The sequence below is a fragment of the Cebus imitator genome, unplaced genomic scaffold, assembly GCF_001604975.1.
Source record: "Cebus imitator isolate Cc_AM_T3 unplaced genomic scaffold, Cebus_imitator-1.0 Scaffold585, whole genome shotgun sequence".
NCBI classification, from domain to species: domain Eukaryota; kingdom Metazoa; phylum Chordata; class Mammalia; order Primates; family Cebidae; genus Cebus; species Cebus imitator.
In genome coordinates this window covers 602,367-626,001 of record NW_016107900.1, presented here as the reverse complement: position 1 = coordinate 626,001, position 23,635 = coordinate 602,367, and positions in this window count along the sequence as shown.

The following is a 23,635-nucleotide window of genomic DNA, read 5'->3' as shown; positions in this document are numbered from 1 at the left end:
TTTTCCATTTTGTTGATCTTTTGTTTAGTCCAAATTTTATTTATTTCTGCTCTGAGCTTTACTATTTTTTTTCTGCTCTTAACTTTGGACTTGGTTTGCTATTGCTTTTCTAGTTCTTTAACATGTATTGTTAGTTTGTTTATTTGAAGTTTTTCTACTTTTTTGACATAAATACCAGTCTTCAAGCTCTGAAATTCTGTCTTCTTCNTTGTGTTTTGAAATTTCTGAAGTGACTTTTTCTATTCCAGAAACTCTGACTGATTTCTTTTCAAGATGTTTTTATCTTTTCCTTCATATCCTGGATTGCTTTGACTTTTTTTTTTGGTGTTTATGTTCAACCTTGTCTTGGGTCTTGCTGAGCTTCTCTACGGTCCATGCTTTGGATTCCTTACCTGTTATTTCTGAGTTTGCACTTTGGTTAGTGATGAATGCTAGAGAGCTAGTGTGATCCTTTGGTGGTGTCACTACATTTAGATTTTTCATGGTGCTGGTATTTCTTACACTGGTTCCTTCTCATCTAGAAATGCTGGCACTTCTAATTTTGTAATTAATTTTGTGAAAGATTTTTTCTTTTTCTTTTTTTCTCTATGATATTATCCTTTTTTCCTTTCCATTTCCCTTCCCCCTTCCCTGGGGTGTGACTTTAGGGATATGGATGAAGCTGGAGACCATCATTCTCAGCAAACTGACACAAGAACAGAAAATCAAAGACCACATGTTCTCACTCATAAGTGAGTGTTGAACAATGAGAACACATGGACACAGGGAGGGGAACATCACACACCGGGGCCTGTTGGGAAGTAGGGGTGCCAGGGGAGAGATAGCAGGAATAGGGGATTGGGGAGGGATAACTTTAGGAGAAATACCTAATGTAGACATTGCGGGGGAGATGGATGCAGCAAACCACCATGGCATATGTATACCTATGTAACAATCCTGCACGATCTGTACATGTACCACAGAACTTAAAGTATAATAATAAAAAGAGAAAATTCTGGGTAGCTTCTTTTGGCTTGCTTTTGTAGCCCTATGCATTTCTTTTAGCAGGTGTTATATTAGACTTTGCAGTTCAATCTACAAGCCAGCAGATAGCTTTTATGGGCAAGAACTGCCTGTGGCCAATGTGGCTGGATATATACTTGATGCTTGCTTACCAGGATAGACTAACTGTCGCCTCAGGCAATGGGCTGATCTCCCTACATAGTCCCAGTGGGGCAGAGGGCAAAATGAATGAGGCCAGACTGGGCAGACCCACCTATAGGTCCCCCAAAGGGAGATGCAAACACCAGCACTGAGGGAGAATTCAGTGCATGGCCACCAAGTCCCAAGAGGTGTGCTTGGGCATGAAGCTGGGAAAACTCCTCAGCCCCTAGCTCCCTGCACTGGGAGAGTGTTCTAGAGATATGCCTGGGTGTGGAGTCCAAAGCACCCTACTGAACTGCAATCTCTGCACAGGGAGGGTAGGGCAGCTTAGGTTGCTAATTCAGGTGAATGGGTCCTCTGACTGCCTAGAGTTCTGCCTGAGCATGGGGCATAGAAGGCCCTGCTTTACTACATTCTCTTCACATGAAGGGTGGGCCACTTCAGGCTGCTGATCCAGATGAGTGGGTGCGATGAATGCCAGGCAATCTACCTGGGTGTGAAGGGGAGAAGACCCCACTCCATCACAATCTCTGCATGGAAAAGGTAGGGTGTCTCAGGCTTCCAGTTTATGCAAGCAGGTTTTCCAAATGCCTGAAAATCTGTGTTGTTGTGGAGCAGAGAGGGCACAACTGTACCAAGGTGTGACTTAGGCTGCTGATCCTAGTGAGGGGTTGTTCCAAATGCCTGGAGATCTGCTTGGGTATGAAGTGAAGAGGGCCCTACTTCACCACAGTCTCTGCTCAGGAAGGTTGATGGGATGGCTCAGACTGCTGATGTGTGCAAGTGGGTGTTCTGAATGCCTGGATATCTGCATGTTCATGAAGCATAAAGGCCTTTCTGCACCACAATCTCAGCACAGAAATGGTGGGGCAGCTCAGGCTGCTCATCCAGATGTGTAGGCATTCTGAATGCCAGGATACCTGCTTGGCCATGAAATAGAGAAGGGCCTTCCTTCACCAGGATCCCTATGCAGGAAGGTTGGGGCAGTTCAGGCTGCTAGTTCATGGAAGTGGACACTCTGAATTACTAGATATCTGCCTATGAGTGTGGACTGGAGAGGACCCCACTGTACCACAATCTCAGGAGAGAAGGCTGGGGTACCCAGGATGACACATGTAGATGAGTTCCAGGTTGCAAAGCTGGCTCTAGCTGTGTCTCATTGCCTAGAAGAAATCACAGCTATTGCTGCTCTTTTTCCCAACCAGGCCTACAACCAGGAAGAGCACAATTCCAGTACCTACTGCTGAAGTGCTTTCCACAATTCTGGTTGTGGAGGCCCCTATCCACACTCCAGAGTTAGTGCTCCAGTCTTTGGTCTGATACTAAAATGCCTGCAGAACCACCCTGCTGGGTCATCAAAGAATGACTGAATCTTTATGCACCCAGATTAAAAATGGCATCCTGCTCTAGGTCTTGAGTCTGGGAAAATGCCTGAAGCTTTTCCTGTTGTCTTTTTCTCTCAGGGCCTTCAAGCCTCTTCCCAAGTTAGCTCCAGGGCTTGTGAGAAACAAAGTGTTCTCTCTCCACTTGGGTTGCTCAGATCCCCAGTGAAAAGGTGTCATAAGAGGAGGCTCTCTCTTATGTACTGAAGCTTTATTCACTTTTATCAGCTGGATGCCATCACAGGTGCTATTTGTTTGTGTTCTCTTCCCTGGGATCTGAGATGTCCTGTACCATTCTGGTGGGTGCTCCTTTTCCTTCTTAAATTAAAGCTCACAGAATTTATCTTTATGTACTATCTTGTTATTTTCAAGGGGCAGAGGCACATAAAAAGCCTTTAATCTGCTGTCTTGGAAAAAAGTTTTATTAAAGACCTTTATCGAGATGTAATTTATACACCATAAGATGCAATGATTTTAAGTGAACAATTCAATGGTTTACTCTGTTTATAGAGTTGTGCAACTGTCAACACAATCTAATTTTAGAACATTTCTATTACCCCTACAAGAAACCTGTTGGCCATTGGCAATAAATCAATTTTGCTGCCTACCGCTCACTGCCCACCCCAGCTGTAGATAACTAATAATCTGCTTTCTGTTATGGGTTTGCTTATTCTGGACATTTTATGTAATTGGAATTACACAATATGTGATCTTTTGTGTCTGGCTTTTTTCACCTAGCGTGATATTGTCAAGGTTCAGTCATGTTGTAGCATATATCAGTACTTCCCTCTTTTATTGCAGAACAATATTCCATTGTATGGACATAATACATTTTGTTTATCTATTCATCAGGTAATGGGAATTTGGGTTGTTTCAATATTTTGGCTATTGTGAATGGTGCTTTTAGGAATATTTATGTACAAGTTTTTGTGTGGACATATGTTTTCATTTTTGTTGATTACATACCTGTGAGTGAAATACCTGAGTCATATAGTAACTGTATGTTTAACTTTTTGAGTAACTTCCTAACTGTTTTCCAATGTGCCTGCACCATTTTACATTCCCACCAGCAGTGTATGAGAGTAATAATTTATCTATATCCTCACCAACACTTGCTATTGTCTGGCTTTTTGTTGGCAGATATTCTGGTGGTATTTCATTTTTCCATTTGTGTTTCCCTAATGACTAATCATGTTGAGCATATTTTCAAGGATTTATTGGCAATTTGGATATCCTTAGATAAATATTTAAGTCTTTTACAAGTTTTAGTTGGGTTATTTTCTTATTGAGTTGTAAGGGTTCATTATATGTCCTTTACCAGGGATATTGTTTACAAATATTTTTTCTAGTCTCTTGATGACATTGCTTTTTTGGTTGTTTCCTTTGAAGAACAAAAGTTTTAAAATTTTCATGAAATTCTACTTATATATTTTCATATTTTATTGCTTGTGCAGCATCTCCCATATCTAAGAAATTGTTGCTCAACACAGAGTCATGAAAATTTACTCCTATGTTTTATCATAAGAATTTTATAATTTGAGTTTTTATATTGAATTTTATATTTAGGCCTGTGATACATTTTGAGTTTGTTTATCTGTATGGTATGAGGTAGGGGTCCAGGCTTATAATTTTACATGTGAGTAATCAGTTGTTGTAGCACAGGACTTGTAGATGTATAGTAAGCCTTATGTATGAAGCCTCCAACATTGTCCTTATTTTTTTTAAGATTGTATTCACTCTTCTAGTTACTTTGCCTTTCCATACAAATTTTATAGTCATATTTTTATGAATGCTTATTAATATATTAGTTTGTCTGTAGCTTCTTTTGCATTTTAGATACTTGTATGCAAATAAAAATTGTTTTGTTTCATCTTTTTCAAACTTTAGACATTTTATTTTCTTGTCTTATTGCACTAGTAGGATTCTCCAGCACAATGTATAACAGAAGCATAGATAGCAGACATCCATGTCTTATTTCTAACTTTAAAATGAATGCTTCTAATGTTAGCCTACTAAGTGTAATGTTTTCTATCAGTTTTTTGGAGACAGAATTTATCAGGCTGAAGTTTTCTTCTATTTCTATTTTAATAAGAATTTTTATTTTTTAATAAACTATTATGTTCCATCTTTCTGTGCCTATATGCAGATTTGTTTTTGTATGTGTAGCACTGTAATGAAAGCACAGTCTTTTAGGAAGTCCTAGTTTTATCCCAAGGCCTCATTTCCAACCTCTTGCCTTGAGCCACAACCTTGTCATGTGTACATGTGTGAGCATTCAAATTCAAGATTCTAGCTAAAGGAGATCAACGGATATCCCCAAGACTATTCTAATATCAGGTCCTGTGCTTACCACCCTGGTTTTCAGGTACCATTTCACTTTTTTGTCTCTGGCGATTTTCTTTACTTTCATGAGAGTTCAGCTGAGCATTTAAAAGTCTAACTTTAAAAAAATTCCTCATCTTTTGATATTTTGAGCAGGAAGGCTTTGGGGGTTCTTGGACCACTATATAATTGGTAACTGCAGATTATGACTGTATATGGAAAAAATGGAAACAGCTCAACTAGTTTTCTAATGGCTAGCTCTGTGGTTTACAAATGCTAGGCACACAATAAATATTTACTGAATGAATGAAATCTCATCTGAACATTTCATTACTGATAGCTTGTAGAGGAAGAAGAAAAGAATGGAGTAAAAAACGTAGCAAGGTTTTGAGCTTGGGAGAATGTTGGTGTCACTCATAGACAGGGGAGATGGCTAGAAGGGGTGCTAATTTATTGGAAGAAGTAGGAGTTTGATTTCACCCATATTGAGTTAGAAGTGGCAGATGGATTTGCTGGTTATCTGTCACTGGGAATGTGGGACTAAAGCTCTGGAGAAAGGTCAGGACTGAATGTACAACTTAAGGAATTAATTATTTGCAATAAGGTGATGGTTGAAACTAGCATTAGCTGCTGTCCCTGAGGCAGAGATGGGGTAAGAAAAGTAGTGGGTCTAAAATTCAGCCTTGATTGAAGTGGAAAGAAAAAGCACAATCTATGAAAGTATATATAAAAATATGGTCCAAGAGATGGATAATAAATATGGTGTAGTATCACAAAAAGCATAGAAGGAGATATATTTTAAAGAAGAGCCGGTTGTTTAAGGAGAGGATGGTGAATAGATTCAAATACTGTCTAGAGTTCACGACCCCTGGATTTATCTGCTATTCCAGTCCCATTTATGACCCCATGAGAATATGCGTGTTATATTGCTTCTCTTTTTATCTATGATATAATTTTTATCTTGAGTCTAATCAATGACTCAGAAAAAATGGTTTAGATTATGTTTTTCTGCAAGTGTATGTTTTTGTTTATATCTGTATTATCTCTAAATGTAGCTGTAGAAAAGCTGCTTATAGTTTTCCTGCTGTTTAAAAGCCATATTATACTCAACTTAAATATTTATTTATTTATTTATTTATTTATTTATTTTAGAGACGGGGTTTCACCATGTTGACCAGGATGGTCTCAATATCTTGACCAGGTGATCCACCTGCCTTGGCCTCCCAAAGTGCTGGGATTATTGGCGTGAGCCACCGCGCCCAGCCTAAATATATTTTAAATTGGTTAGAGGAAACAGGATGTGGTGCCTAGAAAATTTAAATGGGTTTGGAAGAGACTTTAAGTCTGTTAGAAAAGTTTCTAAGGAAACCAACGGTGTGCTAATGTCAGCTAAAAGTCACTGACAGCATGCTGTGAAACATGCAGAATCTGACCATAATTTCCAACCCCCTGCTCCTTTTCTTTCTGCTAACAAGGAAAGATAATTTAGAGGCTAGAAGCTTGGAAAGGAAAATAGGGTTTTTTAAAAGAAGAGTTGTAAATTGGCTACTATAGGTCTGACCTGCCAGTGGGGATATTAACAGTTGAATGAAAGCTATTTGAAAGAGCTTTTTTTTAGGATAAGCTGCTCCAAGGCTTTGAAGTGCTAGAACCATATGCAGGAGTTGCAAATATTTATATAGTCATATGTTCCTGTGAATTTTGGACTCTAAAAATACTTAGGGTGAATTAGAGAGTCATTGTTTACTTAGGCACAAAGTGAACAACTAGAATTAGGCTAAACAATGGCTACGGCTTCGTCAAGGGCTATCTCATTTTAACTGATGTTAAAATCTTACTATAGGTATGTGTATTTTTTATGTTGTAATTAGAAAGTATTTGCATTTTCCTTAAAAGAGTTTTATTTGTATATAAAAGCTTAAATGTCTCTGTGTAACATATACCGATGTACACTGTCCTTCCCTATAATTGTTATTTATAATGGAAGTAGCCCTCTGAATTGAAGGGACTAGGTAACCAATACTTTAGGATTCAAAACTAGTATTCAGAAAGCAAGGGAAGTGGTTGTAAATGACGTATAGGATTTAATCTAAGTCTGTGGTCTTGAATGAAAAAAGAGAATACAGAAGTCAAAGAGAGAACAGCAGTCAATGTCAAGGGAATAGTAGGGATAGCAGAGGCAGACATATTGCCTCAGAGATAAGAAGTCTTTGAGATACAGACCAAATCTGTCTGGGTCAGATAGCCTTATATATTTTCTAGCCTGTGTCACAGAATAACAACTGGCTTCCCAGGGAGTGGCCAGGCCAGGGCTAAAGGCTGGCAAGCAGCTTCACTGTTCTAATTTGGTACCTTGGTCATTCTTTAAGCTGGAGCAAATGGGACAGAATCCTTCCTGTTTGGATTGCAAGACCATAACCTAGAGAATCTGTCCAACTGATGGCAGCACACCTGATTTGTAGGCCTCACATCCTGGAAGAAAGGAAAACTCTTTAGATTTTTAGCGCAGTAAACCCAAACCTACAAAATCATGCCAAAACAGCACAAGAACATACAATATTTATTCCTTAAACACTGCCTTTAAGGTGAAAATTTCCTGAGCAATGAATATAATGATAGTGAAAGATGGAACAGCTTGAACGAATTTAGTAGCCATTAGGTTTTTATTTTCCTGTTCCAAATGTGTTCACAAGAATGTGAATTGAGATGAAAAGAAATAGATCTTTAAACATTCAAACAATTGACTTTTTCTATGATAAAGCAAATTTAAAACCATTGTCTGAAATTCTGTCTATATGTAAAAGGGATGTAATAAATAGGGAGACTTTCCATAGTTGTTTCTAAAAGCCTTAAAATATAACTTAAGTTGAAGGGTTTTTCTTTTGTGCTGGAAATTTTAAAATGATTTTTTGGATACTTTGGTAAACTACAATAAATTTGATGAACTCCCTTGCAACTTCCAATAACTTAGTCAAGGAATCTCACCCCGAGGTAAATCAAGTGTCTGTGTTTTTTCTTATGAAGCCACTTGAAATCACAAAGCAGAAGTTAAATATTTAACTGTGATTATCCAGAAGTGTGTTTATATTTTTTGTTGCTTGTCTTCACATGGGAATTATTTCATCAGTGGGACCTGTTACATATTTGCCCTCATACCTCAGACCACTCAAGTAAAAGATCAGAGGTTTGAGTTTTTGGGAGAGCCAAGGGCTGCTGTGATGTAAGAAAGGAATGAATTACTTATTCTAAAACTGTGAGCTGCACAGGTCTCATAATAGCCAATAGCCAAAGCCTGCATTGTTTATAGGAGCCAGTTGAAACAAAGCCATGACACCATTGCTGCCTGGCCTCAGCCTGGCTCCCTTCTGTGGGGCAAACACTCCTGACCCATTATTGAGAGGTTCCCTGATTTCTGTTTCCTCATTTTCTGGTTCTGCAAATGCTCAGGCTGTAGTCTTTCACCAAAAGTTGTTCTTTTCTCCAAGGGAGCATGCTTGAGGAAATGCAAGGCTCTTCATTAATTCTTTATACCCACCTGTGCTCAAAACCAGCATTCTCTGATCTATTGGAGGAGAAGATCAGTAAAAGAGTTAGGGTGGTAGAGGTAAAATTTACTATGATCAAGAGATTGGATTACATAGTCCAAACCAGCCTTATGCATGGATAAAACAGGTGGCCAGTTACATGTTATTATTTGGACATGGTCGCACTTCATCTTATCCTCAAGATATCCTCTTCATGAGCCTGTGTTAATGATTGATCTTCCACCATTAAAGATGGATTCCTCTAGTTTATGGCCTTCTTCTTTACAACATACAAATCCTGGTGCCTACCACAGTGCTCAGGCACTTAGTAGATCCCAACTGTCATTTGAATGAATAAGTGAATTGAAGGAATTATCTATTAAACTACTTCACAATGAAGTGTTAATAGGGACTATTAGGTTACTAGATGATGCAACCACTTAATGCTTCTCAAACTTTAATGTGCATAATGATCACCTGGAGAGTTTATTAAAAGACAGATTTTAGAGCTGGCCAAAGCCTGATAATCTGCATTTCTAACAAGTTAGGTGGTATCAATGATACATCACACTTTTAGTAGCAAGGATTTAGAAAACATTAGGGCAAAGGTTTTCCAACTTGCCTGGTCAAAGAATTGTTTGGGCGTATTAAACATTTGGAACCAGAATCTCTAGCGGGTAGACCTGGCAATCTGTATTTTTAACAAGTTCTTCAGGTAATTTTCATGATTGGAAAAATAAACTTTATGTGGGAATGGGGAACAGGCTTAAAAACATGTGGGAACATTGCCATGGTCCACAGTCCTCTTGGAAGTAAAAGACTCAGAGAATACTGGGACAGGTTAGAAAACATGTACCCGTGATTTTGCTTCAGAGCCATTTCTATATAAATCCTGAAAATGGGGGTAGAGGAAAAATAAAAACCCATTTGGTATTTTTTCCAGTGGGTAGAAATAGTATCAGTTTTTACTAACACAAAGCATTATTTGGCTTTCTGAGTTTTTGTCTTGCTCCTTGCATATGTTTGGTATCTTCAAAACAGGAAAATTGGTAAACAATTCTTCGAAGACTATTTTTAACTTCAAAAATTTTCCTTATATTTGTCTTCCCTGCAAGTTTTTAAACCTTAGCCCTTTCTTCATCATAGTTTCTGTAAAACATTGGGAAACCTGATTTTCTTAGACTAATAAGACAGAGATGCGAGGGAATGGTCTATTAAGCAAGGCTGCAGGAATTACTGTCATTTCTTTAATATCCATCCAGCGAACCATGGTGCAGTGTGAGGCCCAGCAGTAGGATGTAGTCAGCAATACACTTCAGTCTGCAGCTATTCTGGCATGATATTATTTCAGGCATCAGCAACGATCAAGGTGAAAGTTTCTCAAATAAGACATTCTGTTGCAAGCGTGAGAGACCGCTGGGAATGGGCAGGCAGTCTAAGTGGCAGATTTGAGCTAGGTACTTGGGGCAGAGTGAAAATACCACTGACTTGCCAGAGGCCACATTACAAGTTGGTGACGTGGCCCATATTTGTATAAAATTTTTCTTATTTCCATTTTTGTGCTGTAGCCTTTGGGCTATTGCTGTCCCCAGTCTTGAAACTGTCTTTTGGCAAGATCTGATCCTCATGCTCATATAGTTTTGAATTTTGTCTCTCTCTATCTCCCTTTCTCATCTCTATAATTGGGATCAACATTAGGATTTGCAGCCAAACACATGGGAAGAGTTTTCGAACTATTCAAGGAAAGAAAGGTGTTTCTTTGTGAGTAGACACTAGGCTTGTGTTTTGTTAAACAGCATTCCAATATAGAGGGAACCTAGACTTTACTCCTATCCCTATTTGTTGTATATCGTCTTGGGCCTTGAGACATTTTGGCAAAGACCGTCATGAAGCCTCTGGTGAAGGCACCTGTGATTTTTCAGGATCACTTCAAAGGATCAGAGATTGTAAGTTTAAACACTTGCAGAGTTGCCTTCATTTCCACCAGATGCTAGGCTTGAACTTAAGGGGGCTGCCTCTAATGAACAAGATGCCTATTTCAGTATATGTCTGCAGCTGTTTAGCTGCCTTTAGATGTGAATAACTAAGAGGCCTAAATATATGATACACATTCTGTTAATTATATATAAAACAATAACTAGTTAACTAACTCATTTTGATTTGTAACTCTTATAAATAAAATGTTATGCAAGTAGTCAGATGGCATTGAGGGACTCAGGAATAACCTTTCTTCTCTGATGCCTGAAACAAGGTACCAGAGATATCCATTCTGGTTTCAAGGGAATATTGAGATTTAGGAGTGTCAGGGAGTTTAGTATGCCCCAAGGTTTAGGGACATCAGAAGATATGGTGTTAGTGAGCCTAGGAGGTATCTTGAGGCCTAGGATATTAAAAAGGTCAAGGATTCTCAGCAAGGCCAAGGTTATTTTCTAATATGAATGCTGCAACTAAGCATGTTAAATACCAGAAAGAGGCTCAGGCTAAATTTTCCAAAGCTATTTAAAAGCCTGTAGACCAAAAAAAGTCCTCAGATGGGGAGAAGGCAGCAATTCCTCCATACTTTCAACCTCTTTTTTTCTCTTTAACACTTTACCCCAGCATAATAAAGAGATTGGCATTATCAGCTTCCTTTTATCTGAAGTCATGTAAGTAGGCCATTTTGGTCTATACAGAGGTTTCTAAGTATGTTTTACATTTAGGAGGCAAGGGTATATAGATGTATGACCATAGCAGAAAAGGAAGCATCTTAGAAATCTCCAATATTGTTTGTTGCAGAAATTCACAGCTCCTGCACTGGAAAAATTCCACTGTTCAATGAAAAATGTATCCCCAAATTCTAATCAAATTGATTCTCATTTTTTCTCCATAACTTTGCAGGGAAAATTAGCTTCCTATAGTCTCTGTCTCTGAAGCCTTTGTATTAACACTACTAAATGTTAAAAAAAAAAAAATCTTCCTCAACTTCTTTGATAACTGTTTGAAATGCTAATTGATTGGCATGTGCATAATCAACCCAGGGTTCATACCAATTCTATCCCTTCCTAGGCGGGTTTGCATATTTGATGAAATTATAGTTTATATCAAGAAAATATGAACCCAAATAAGATGAAAATTGAACCCAAATGTAATAACACATGAAAAATGGGACTCCTGGGTTTCTGGCCTCAATTTCCTCCCAAAGGTCTCAGATAAGACCACCCCTAAAAGCAACAGTAAATTTTAGGACAATTATTTTTATTTATTTATTTTAGTTTCTATTATACTTTAAGTTCTGGGGTACATGTGCAGATAGTGGAGGATTGTTACATGGGTATACACATTCCATGGTGGTTTGCTGCATCCATCCCCCTGTCATCTACATTAGCTATTTCTCCTAATGCTATCCCTTTCTAATTCCCCCCCACACACTGCTATCCTTCTCCTATTCCCCCTGTTCCCCAGAAGGCCCCAGTGTGTGATGTTCCCCTCCCTGTGTCCATGTGTTCTGAATGTTCAATACACACGTATGAGTGAGAACATGCAGTGTTTGGTTTTCTGTTCTTTTATCAGTTTGTTGAGAAGGATGGTTTCCAGCTTCATCCATGATCCTGCAAAGGACATAAACTCATCCTTTTTTATGGCTGCATAGTATTCCATGGTATATATGTGCCACATTTTCTTTATTCAGTCTATCATTGATGGAAAATTAAATTTCTAATGAGAGGGGATTGACAGTAGATTTGCCTATGCTTATAAAAGCATATATTTCTAATGTTTTACAAAAAGCTATGATGGGCATGACTAAAATCAGATTTCTAATGCTATTCTTCTTCAAAGAATTATAAGTCTCTAGCCTATGTTTAAGTGAGTATGGAGTTCAATGGAGACACAGCAAGAAATAACATGGCAGGGCTACTTAAGAAGGGACAGGGAAGAAGACATAGATAAGGAAAGGACAGTAGTATGGAGCATTAAACTTTGGCCTGGGAATCTGTCACCTTCAAATATACTATAGTCTTGGAAGTAAGACTACACATGAAACTTTGCAATGTGAATTTTCTATAGACCACATCTGGAAGTGGCACCCTGCTTAGATCTGAGGGTAGGCATGAGAGAGACCTGATACACTTTTGTCTGGATGGGGCTGACTCTGGTATGGAGAAATGGTTATTAAATGAAAATTTGAGCAGGGGGACAGGACCAAAAAAATCAAAAGACAAGAGCTGTAAAGAGAGATGATCTTAATTTAATGGAGAAGACTACTACAAGCTTAAAGTATTTATTTAACTATAATGATAAAGATAAAATAGTGCTGAACACTGAGAATTATTTACCCTAATGTATTTGTTTTCTAGTGCTGTCGTAACAAATTATCATAAATTCAGTAAATTAAAATGACATAAATTTATTATCACACAGTTCTCTAGAAGTCTGGGTAGAATGTGGCTTGTTTGGTTCCACTACTTAGGGTCTCAGAAGCCAAAATCAAGGGGATAGCCAGGTTACATTCCTTTTGGGAGACTGTAATGCTAGATTCAATCAGGTTGTTGACTGAACTTAGTTCTATGATGTAGCACTGAGGTCGTTGGGTCCTTGCTTTATGTGGGCTGAGGACTGTTCTCAGCTCCTAGAGGCTGCCCCAGTTCCCTGGTTTGTGGCCTTCTTCAAAGCCAGAAATAGCCACTTGAGTACTTCTCATGTCTCGAATTTTTCTGACTTCCATTTTCCCCCTATCTCTCCTACCTCTGCTAAATTCAACTAGGCAGTATTCCCTATTTTAGAGCTTATGTAATTAAACTGGGCCTACCTGGTTTAGCCTCTGTCTTAAGTTTTGTAAGTTTAATTACATCTGCAAAGTGCCTTCACACTGGAACCTAGATCAGTGTTTGATAGAACAACCAGGGAATGGGAATCTTGGGTGGTAGGAAAGAGACATCTTTAGGATTTTGCTTATCACACCTGGGATCTTAGAAATATGCTCAAATCTTAAAAGGGCATGACAGGGCAATAAATCCAAAGATCCCCATGGAAACATTCAAGTGTTAATAGAGAAGAAAGATGAGTAAAAATATGAAATGGATACCCATTTGCTATTTTATATTGATGGAATGGAGGAGGGTACAATCTGAGATTATAAGGGGGGAAAAGAGAAGGACAACCCTATGGAGAGATGCTATTTACAATATTTAACAATCTGTATGGCATGAACATAAATTAATCAGAAGAATCACAGTGCGTGCTGGCCAGCACTCTATACTGGTGCATATCCACTGCATCGTTACTGTGTCCAAGGTAGCAATGTATTCACCATCATTGTTGTTGGTCTTCCCGTGAAACTCCTGGTAAGGGAACTCTAAGCTCAGTCCCTGTTTCCCACTGAGAGCTCAGCCTCAATGTGAATATGTTTGTGCATCAGGAAAACCACCCCAGAAGCAAGAGGTTAGCTTCCAATCAGTGATTAGAAAAGTCTGAAAACATGTAGGAATGGGAGCCTGGGCAGTGGTATGATTGGGAAAGCTGCAACCATGAGTCCAGACAGACCATGGAGGTGGGGGATATGAAAATGGGAAAAGTATGTGAGACAGTTCTAAACATGTGTCTGATGGAATTCTGAATATAGCACATCATGATCCTAGGATGGAGAATGGAAAACATCATAAGTATTGTTAGCCAAAAGCCTGATCAACAAACTAAGAAATAAACACAATAAATCCAGGACCTAGAATGTGTACTCAGTCTGGTGTGTGGCAGGTGGTCAGTGGAGTTTGAGGTAGCTAGCGCCTGGTGTGGGGAAGTTAGAAGAATAGCAGCTGGGATAGTTGGCATAAGAATTGAGGACCTACTCATGGAGACTGGGGATTAGGTGGTCAGATATTAAGTCACTGTGTGAGAATTAGATTTCCAGATAAGGACTTCAACATAGAAAAACAAGATACAGACACAGTTACTGGAATATTGGGGTCTCAAAGTCATAATGAAATCAAAATATACCAAACAAGATGCTAAGTTGCTGGTTTAGGGCTGTTTATTTTAGCATATGATAACCTGTAAAAAAAAAAAAACTATCATTTTCTCCAATCCCTCTCACGTTATAGAAAACAGTTTCTGGGAAGAAGTAATTTGCCTAAGGTTACACAGCCAAATTTTAGTAGAACTGATGTTAAGACTCACGTCCTAGATGCTTAATCTAGTTGGTAGTGTTCCCATCACATTACACTGTCTTTCTGCCTTGAGTCAGGGCTGGTCTTGGAGTATGGGTTGCAGCCGACTGTGCAGGTAGGAGGGAACATTCACCCAGTTGATGGTTCAGTGGGCTGTTGGTTTGATGCCCAACTACGGTCTCTTAGTGCAATCTTATGCTCAGGATCAGGCCCCAGCTTCAGCACTCTCCTGTTCTGGATTCCACTGGCATAAGTATAGCTTCTTTCTCAGCTTTTGATCGACATATCGAGGTATATTGCTTAAATAAATATACCTCAGGTATATTTAAGTAGGTATACCTGAGGTATATCTCCTAAAATAAGAGTCAGTACCAGACTCCTGTCTGCTAAAAATGGTTTCATGTGGAATGCTGCTATAGGGAAGCACAAAGCCACTACTAAAAGCAACTAATAGATACCATGGGTTTTCATGACATTGGAAAAAAAGGATGTTTCACAGTAGTGAAAAATAAAGGTTAAACAAGAGCCTTCTCACATTCATAATGCTACCCATTTTGTCAGATAGAGTGTCAACTGATTGGGACCAAGAGTAGGTGGTCTTTTAATAAATTACACATGGAAAGTTAGAAGACAAGAAAATGGGTGAGTTTGTTCAAAGAAAAGGGCTTCAGGCTTCTCCTAGTCTGGCATGTTATAACTTGCCTGCTGATCAATCACTGAAGAACGTGCCTACTGCCCTCAGGGCTGTTCTTGCAAAAAAACGAATGCTTTTCACACAGTCCAGCTCATCCAACCTGCAAAGTATAAAGGGACTTGGTTAGAGAAGTTTATAAAGTATTTCATGGTAACTGAGAAATTCATGTAAAAAGCTCCTTCAGCCCAGGTGCATTTGAGAGCTCTGAGTTAGTGCAGCTGAAGTGGCCACTGCACAATTTAAAGAAAAGTAAGTGAGGCCTCCTTGTTCTTTTATCCAGGAGGCAGGAGCACTCCAGCTCTTGTTGTCTGAGGCCTTGCTCATTTTGAACACACCATGAGCACTGGCCTTAATGATCGTTTGGGGATATGACTCGGGCCTTTTTGAGCTAATCAAAGGCATTTCTAAGGTCATATACCTTCTTCTTGGCCAGGGTTTTTAATGTTGCATATAATTATCTTTAAAATAAATTCCCCTAAATAATTGATCATACCCAACATGCCTTCTTAATTAAAAAATCGTTTTCAAGGAACATGCCTAATGTGGCTTATAAAGAAGCTTGGACATAGCATATTCAATGATTTCATTTGATTTTCTTTTCTATGCATTTAAGGACAGGAAATAAGAGGTGATTTTAGAGCAGATCTGAAATTTCATGCATGAGTACCCATTGATGTCTAAGCTTATCACTGGATATAAATAAATTAATTGCTGTTTTAATCACTGGGAGGTTGACTGCTTTATGGTTGTTATATTTATACTCAGAATTCTACATGTTATATGCTGAAACATTTTTGACCTGAGGTTAAAATACCCTGTATTTGAGTCTAGATCCACTATTCCAGGACACCTTTGAGCAAGTCACATAATATTGTTTCTCAATTTTCTTATTCATAATTATAAAATAAGGATAATGATAATAGTTACTATTTATTAAATGTGTACTGTATGGAAGACTCTGCTCTTTGTGATTCTCATTCGTTAACTCAATTAGTATTTACAGTATGTTCATGATATAGATACAACCATCATCCTCATTTTACAGATAAAACAGCTGAGTCACAAAGGAGTAGCAGAAGTGGGATTCTTTCCCAGGCAGCCGGGTTCCGGAGCCTATACTTTTAACTATGACTTTCTTACCTTGAAGGGGTTTCAAGGCTCTAATCAAATGTAATCATGTGTATGAAAGTGCTTTGAAAACTATAAAATGCTAGATAAATATGAGGTATTATAAAAGCTACTGAGCCCAGCTTTAGTTTCCTTTGAGGAAACATTTTCTTGTCATTAGGAAAGTGTTGGTGTGATAGGGAAGAAATTATAATGTACTAGAAATGATGCCTTGGTTTGAAATGCCTTCAAAGCTTAGTGTAGTAGAAAGCTTACTGGGCTGAGTGGAAACAAACAAGAGTTCTAGTGCCAGCTGAGCTACTAATAAACTAGTCAACCTTGAATAAGTTGTCTAAAGCTCATTTCTTTAAACTTATGTTCAAGTATGAAGCAGGATGATTGGTGTGTAAACAATGGTTCTTAACCTTTCAGTGGCCATCAACCTTTTATATATTAGATTATATATTCTAATTACAACTATGGCACTTACTCACAAAATTTTGCACACAACTTTAGGGTTTCAGAGACCCTAGGTTTAAAACTGCAGGCTGAGATGTTGGAAGATCTTTGTAGCTCTCACATTCTAAGATTGGAACCACACTTTATAAATACATGCTTTAAAAATCTTCTTTACAGGAAAGTGCCCTTCATAAATCATGGAAAGTGTATAAGAAAGCTTTGTGCTGAGATGGTCAGAATAGCATGATTTAGAGTTTAGGAATGGATCACCATTGATAGCGGTGAGGTATAGCTATAATAGCTCACAAAAGAATTCTGCATTTCAATTTTATTTTGTTGAGGATTTTTTTGAAAGGGAGGACAGTCATGGCAGCAATATCCTTCTTGATATATTAATCATACATTTAGCTTTGCAGTGCATTTACAAAAGTGCTAGGTTTACTGCTTTTAATTCTGGTATCAGCAAAAGATAGCAGCACTGTTTCATGCTGGTCCACAGGGAGCAGCAGAATTTTTTATAAGAAGCAAGCTTTGGCATGGAGGCCATACAGAATTTTATATCTATAAAAGTAGACAATGTCAACCCCAACTTGGCACAAGATTTGTAGGTGGTCTGTTTGTGAAACATTTCTGATTATTGTGGTGAGTCCTGCTGGGAGTGCTAAAATTAAGCATCTGTCATATTCATTTTCCCTTGTTTTGAAACAGCTGCAGGAATTGTCAAAGAATCCCAAAGTCCATGACATGGTAGAGCAAATAGGAAGTGTTTTTAGCAAGCATCCAATCCATCCTCTCATTTTACAGATGAGAACTACTGAGGTTCTGTTTCAATCTAGTCCTATGAAAATAGACCAAGACAGAGGTTTGCATGTGGGAAATTTATTTGGGAGTAGTCTCAGGAACAAAACTGTAAGGAAATGAAGCAGAATTGGGCAGAAGGAACAGATGAAGATGAACTGTGATGCAGCCATAGCAAAGGCCTTAGCCTGTTCCACAGCAAGCTTATGAACTGAGGTGGTCCTTCAGAGTTGTCTCAAATTGAGGTATGGGTTGGACATGGGCTTTTGAATACCTGCATTGCTCAGTTGGTGGATGTTGGCTGCCCATGGAGACCATATCATTAAACAAGTCAGCTTCCTTTGGCTGATGGAAATTTCTGGAGAAGAAATTACCTGTGAGGCTTCACTAGCCAATATTCCCGGCAACTAGGGGGATAAGTGCCTTGGTCCTAAAGAGGGGTTCTGGGTAGTGTACCACTGCATTCACTACAATAGATTTTCATTTGGAGCACCATCATATCTTGCCTAGATCACTGCAGTAGCCTTCAAACTGGTCCCTTGCCTTGAATCATGCCTTAATTCAATCTATTTTCTGCACTGCAACTGGTGTTATCATTATAAAATCCAATTCCTATCATGTTACTGTGGCTGACAACTCTAATGGTTTTTCATACCTTCTACAGAGTCTAAATACCTCAGTACAGCCTCTAAGAACCTTCATGATCTCATATCTATCTTTGGTCACAGTTCTTGCAATTCTTCTCTTGACTTCCACAGACCAACCCTGACATTTCTTGCAGTTCCATAAATGCATTATGCTCTCTCTTACCTCTGAGCCTCTGTACATCCCATTTCTTCTCTCTGGAACATTCCACCATACACACGTGCACCTAGGCAACTTTCACTTTAGATCGCCTCTCTTTTAAGAAGTCTCCTCTATTTCTATAGTATCCTGTAATTACTGCTATTGTAATTATATTCTGTTAGAGAATATTGAAATTATCTGTTTACATGTCTCTAGACAGTAGGAAGCTCCTTGAGGGCAGGAAGCGTATCTTAATATGCATCCTCTGATCTTTGCACAGTGACTGGAACTTGGTAGGTACACAATAAGTACTTGTCTAGTGTACAAGTGGTTTATACAAGGTCACACCCCGTGCATGCTCATGGATGAATTATTTTAAATGTTTTGTTCAGCTGTCATTGTGAGGACACATCATCTGACCACCAAGCTCCTATGTCTGTGTCCACACAATTATATGAGACCAGGCCATTGCAAATATAAAGTAGAATCACAATCACATGATAGATGAAAAAACTCTAGCTGAGGTGATAAATGGATGTGGCCTATGTGTCAGATTCTTATAGTTCCTCTGAAAGGAGATTTGAAAGAGACTGTAAGCCTCTGAGGGATGTATAGTGACAGGTGGAATTGTGACACAGCATTCAGAACTGAGAGGCTGCAGCACGAAACTGTTAATCATGATCGATAGGATTAATCATTGATTATAGACAAGTCTCCTTGCCAACAATTTGTAGACTTTGCAGGTATTTGCCTGTAGGAGATTTTGGCAGCAGTGCTGCAGAAGTAGGATCAGATTAAAATTGTAGTGCTTGAAAACTATTGCCAAGAGACTTGAAAATTTTAGTAAGATTTTCAGGAAGCCACCAGCTTCTGGGCAATGTGTACAATCCAGACAAATATTATTCTCTTTTGTGTCCAATAGTGGTCTCTTTAATGATACAGCTAGTCCTGGTACCACCATTTCATAAGCTAACCTTTAAAAATGTTGTAACAAGGCATTAATCAGGGCTGTCCTCTCTAAAGCCAATAAAGATTAGACAGGAAAAAAGATATTACTACCCTTTTGTGCAACCTTGCTAGGCCTACTACCAAGAATGGGCTTCTCTTTGACCTTTCATCAGTCTCTTTGTTTTCCCTTGGCTGGTGATAACTGACAAAACTAAGTGTCAGTAGGAGAGGTGATAACAACATTTTGACAGGACATATATAATTTGGGGAAATCAGTTGCCATAATCAATACAGCTACATCACATCTGGAATTGATTAATTAAGAAAATACTTCATAAGCAATGAGTGTTAAACATTTGAGTCAGTTGTGGACCTCTGAAAACCAGATAAAAAACAAGAGTCTTGATAAAATGAGAGTTCACAAAATTCTACATTTCATTTCATAGAGATGATGGATTCCCCAAAATCCATCAATAGACCAGTGCTGAAAAACCATTGATTTAGAGATAGGAAAAAAGAATGGCTTCCATTTATTGAGTGCTGAGTACGTCTCAGGCCCTGCGCTAAACACTTCATGTATATTATCTCAATCCACGCAGTGACCCTATGGGGCAAATGCACGTTAGTTATAGATGAAGAAATGAAGATTCAAAAAATTATCTACCCTGAGAACACAGCTTAGCAGTAGCAGAACTGGGATTCAAATACAGGATTCTAGTAGGCTTCAGGGCCTATACAGCTTTATACCATTCAGCCTCTAGTGAGTCTTATAAAGTTCTATCTAATTGGAACTTTATGCTTTGGTAGCATTGGCCATCAATCTTGTCTCTGCTTCTTGTTTTCAGAAGCACCCATCTTTAAATAGTTGTTCATGGACTCTGAGTTTTAATATTCTGCCTCTTAAATTCTATTGATTGTCAGTATAACTGAACATACCACTGGTCTAGTTAAACTAGACCAGTTTAGATGAGCAGAATTAGACAACTAGAATGTCCCATTTTTAAGTCTGCTGAATATCTGCACAGATATAGAAATGGTGGAATATTTCTTGCACGCTAATTCAAAAGTATTATGCCCTTCATTCAGTGCATCTTAGGAGTGTGTAAGGATCATTTGTATAGCAAAGCTCAAGTCATGATCTCTTGTCTATATTGGAAATATCTGGCTAAATTTTGAATCATTTTTATTGTTCTTAAGTACAGGTAGAATATGTAATAATCAGTATGGCATAAGTTCAGGATCTTGTTTCATGACAACACACACAGACACTATGGCATTCTAACCCTAAATATTTTGGTATGCATCTCTAAAAGTAAGAGTGTTTTTCCCTTAAGAGTCAAAACAACACTAGCACATCTAAAAATTAATAATTCTTAAATATTGTTCAAAACCCGTGCATATTCAAATTTCCATGGTCCTCAAAAATATTCCTTACATTTTTGTTGGCTTGTCCAAACCAGGATTTATTCAGGACCATATGTTAGATCTTATTGTTGTGATAACTATCTTTCAATCTAGAACAATTTCATCTCCATTGTAAAAACTTTCTGAAGAGACTAGGCCAGTCATTTTCTAGGCTTCTTGGAAGTTCTGTTTAGCTGGTTTCTCTATCCCCTTTATTTCCTGTAAACTGAAAATTGGATGTAAGGCTTGCTTAGATTCAAGTCAAATATTTTTGACAAGATTATATTATAGGTAATGTTGTATACTTTATGTTGTGTTGCATCAGGAAAGTATCCCACTGTTAGCAAAGTAGTGAAGCTCAGATTGACCATTAGATTAAGGTGATGACTGTCTAATTTCACACATTTTAGGCAAGTTTTCTATCTAAATCCTTATTCTTATCCCTCATTCCCCTTCCAACAATTCTCCAATGCCTCACATATATTTAATAATCATCAAGTTCTATTTTTATTCCACAATCGGATATGAAGCCAAGTAGATGAATGCCTCCAGAGACTTTAAATCTTTTCTTAAGAGTTCAAATAAAGAGAGAGAAAAATAGTACTGCTTACAAGAGAGAGCCAAGAACAGTGCTGATGGAGAAACTTATAAAATCATGAGCAGGTTCATAACTTTTTTGAGGAATGGCCTTGGCCTAAGCTCTATCAGCATGAGAGATTCATTTCAGAAAGAGATTTGCTGTTTTTCTATAGAAGACATTGCTATGTGACAAACATATTTGTATTAGTCTGTTCTTATGCTGCTACGAAGAAATACCAGAGACTGGGTAATTTATAAGGAAAAGAAGTTTAACTGACTCACAGTTCCACATGGCTGGGGAGGCCTCAGGAAACTTACAATCATGGCGGAAGGCACCTCTTCACCGGGCAGCAGGAGAGAGAATGAGTGCAAGCAGGGGAAATGCTAGACGGTTATAAAACCATCAGATCTTGTGAGACTAATTATCATGAGAAAAGCATGGGGGAAACTGCCTCCATGATGCAGTTACTTCCACCTGGTCCCACCCTTGATATGTGGGGATTATAATTCAAGGTGAGATTTGGGTGGGGACACAGACAAGCCATATCAATATTCAAAAGTGGAAATGTTTAAGCCTGGTGTTCTTAGGGAAGGTTGAAATTACATGAGTTCACCTGTAGTGATACCTTACCCTTGCTGCAGAAAACCCTTCCACCTCAATATTTACCTCTCCTCTTCAGATGTTGTGCACAACTCAACTTCCTCCCATCCCAATGATATACAAAAACACTCGCACATTTCTTCCAACTCTTATGTTTTCATTTGTTTCTTCTATATGAAGTCTGTTTCAAATCAAGAATCATATCACCTTATTCATAGTTAAGGGCTACAGCTTCCTTTTTTAGATATTTGAGTTTTAACTGGATGGTGTGTAATCTATGGGAGTGATTGTTAAATGGTAAACTTGTCACTAGTACTAACAATGGGAGAGAGATTTTTGAAGGCATATCTTCGCAATGTTCCTTAAATCACACTATATGATGCTATGTATCTTGCCTTCTTATGAGGCTAGCCTCGTTGAGGAAAAACAAACTCAGAAGAGTTATCTATCTAAAACACTTAGGTGTGTTTGCATTATAAAGCAGCCTCAAAAGGAACGTGTTTCTGACTAGGATTTTCTAATTAGTAGATATGAATACTTTATCTGTGGCAACCCATTAGTTACCAGACCAACATACTCAATAAATGTCACCCAATATGCAATATGGGTGTTTGCTCAGCATATTGATTTTACCTCTGAAATTGAAAACATCTTCTCTGATGAGTTTTGGAAAACAAAGTCATCAATCTCAATAGAGATGCTATGGATTTGGTCACTTCTGATGCACAGAAAGGCTACTTACTAATTATTTTCAAGTAAATGCCTCCAATATACAGTGACAAGTTGTATTACAAGTTGGCAACCTTTCAGAGCTGTGTGCCAGGACTCCATTTATTCACCCTCTCAGGAGTAAGCAGCTGCTTCAGTGAGATGAGGCCTGACTGTTCCTATTAACAAGAGTGGGATTGGGTACTATAATTTGAGAGAGGGTGGCTGGACCTGATCTCTGGGATCCTTTGATGCAAGTCTCTTTCTGCAATTTTCAACAGCTATGGTTAGGGTTAGCTCTGCAATGAGATCCTATTCTCCCAGATATTAATTAAGTTAAACAAACATGCATCCAGCAATTTATTTATTACCTTAATTCTTATTAATAGCCCATACTGATGGCAGGCACTGTGGCAGATACTATAGATACCATGATATATACAGGGCTGACATATCCTCAAACTTAATTTGGTGAGGAAGACAGTCAATAGAGTAGTAAATACAGAATTACAAGCTGCTGTAAGTGCTATGAAAGAAACAGAGACTGTGACTGAAAATACAATAAGCAGAATTTCACTTAAACATGGTTGTCAGAGGAGTATCTAGCACGTGTCAGATACTCAGCTAGATGTTTTGTTAAAAAGATATAGGTGAGACATGGTCCCTGTACCTAAGAAATTATTTATTTATAATTAGTTCCATAAGAAAAGCATGTATGAATCATAATGGAAACTTAGGGAAGGATTAATTAATTCTGCTTAGGATAGAATGGGGTAGTGATGTCAGAGATAGTTAGAAAAAGGGTGTCAGCTGAGCCGGTTCTTGAAAGGTTACTGGAAGAATGCTGAGTGAACTCCAATGGCTGGGGGTAAGGGAGTCTAGATAGAGGCAACAGCAGGAGGAAAGATGTCAAGGCATATCTGAGAGAATGAGGCAGGTCATCCTGGACCCTAACCTTAAATGAACTTTTATGCAGAACTCCAGTAGGGAAAGGTATAAATGCAGAGCAGCCCTGTTTGAAGCAGCAGCAGGAGTGGGTA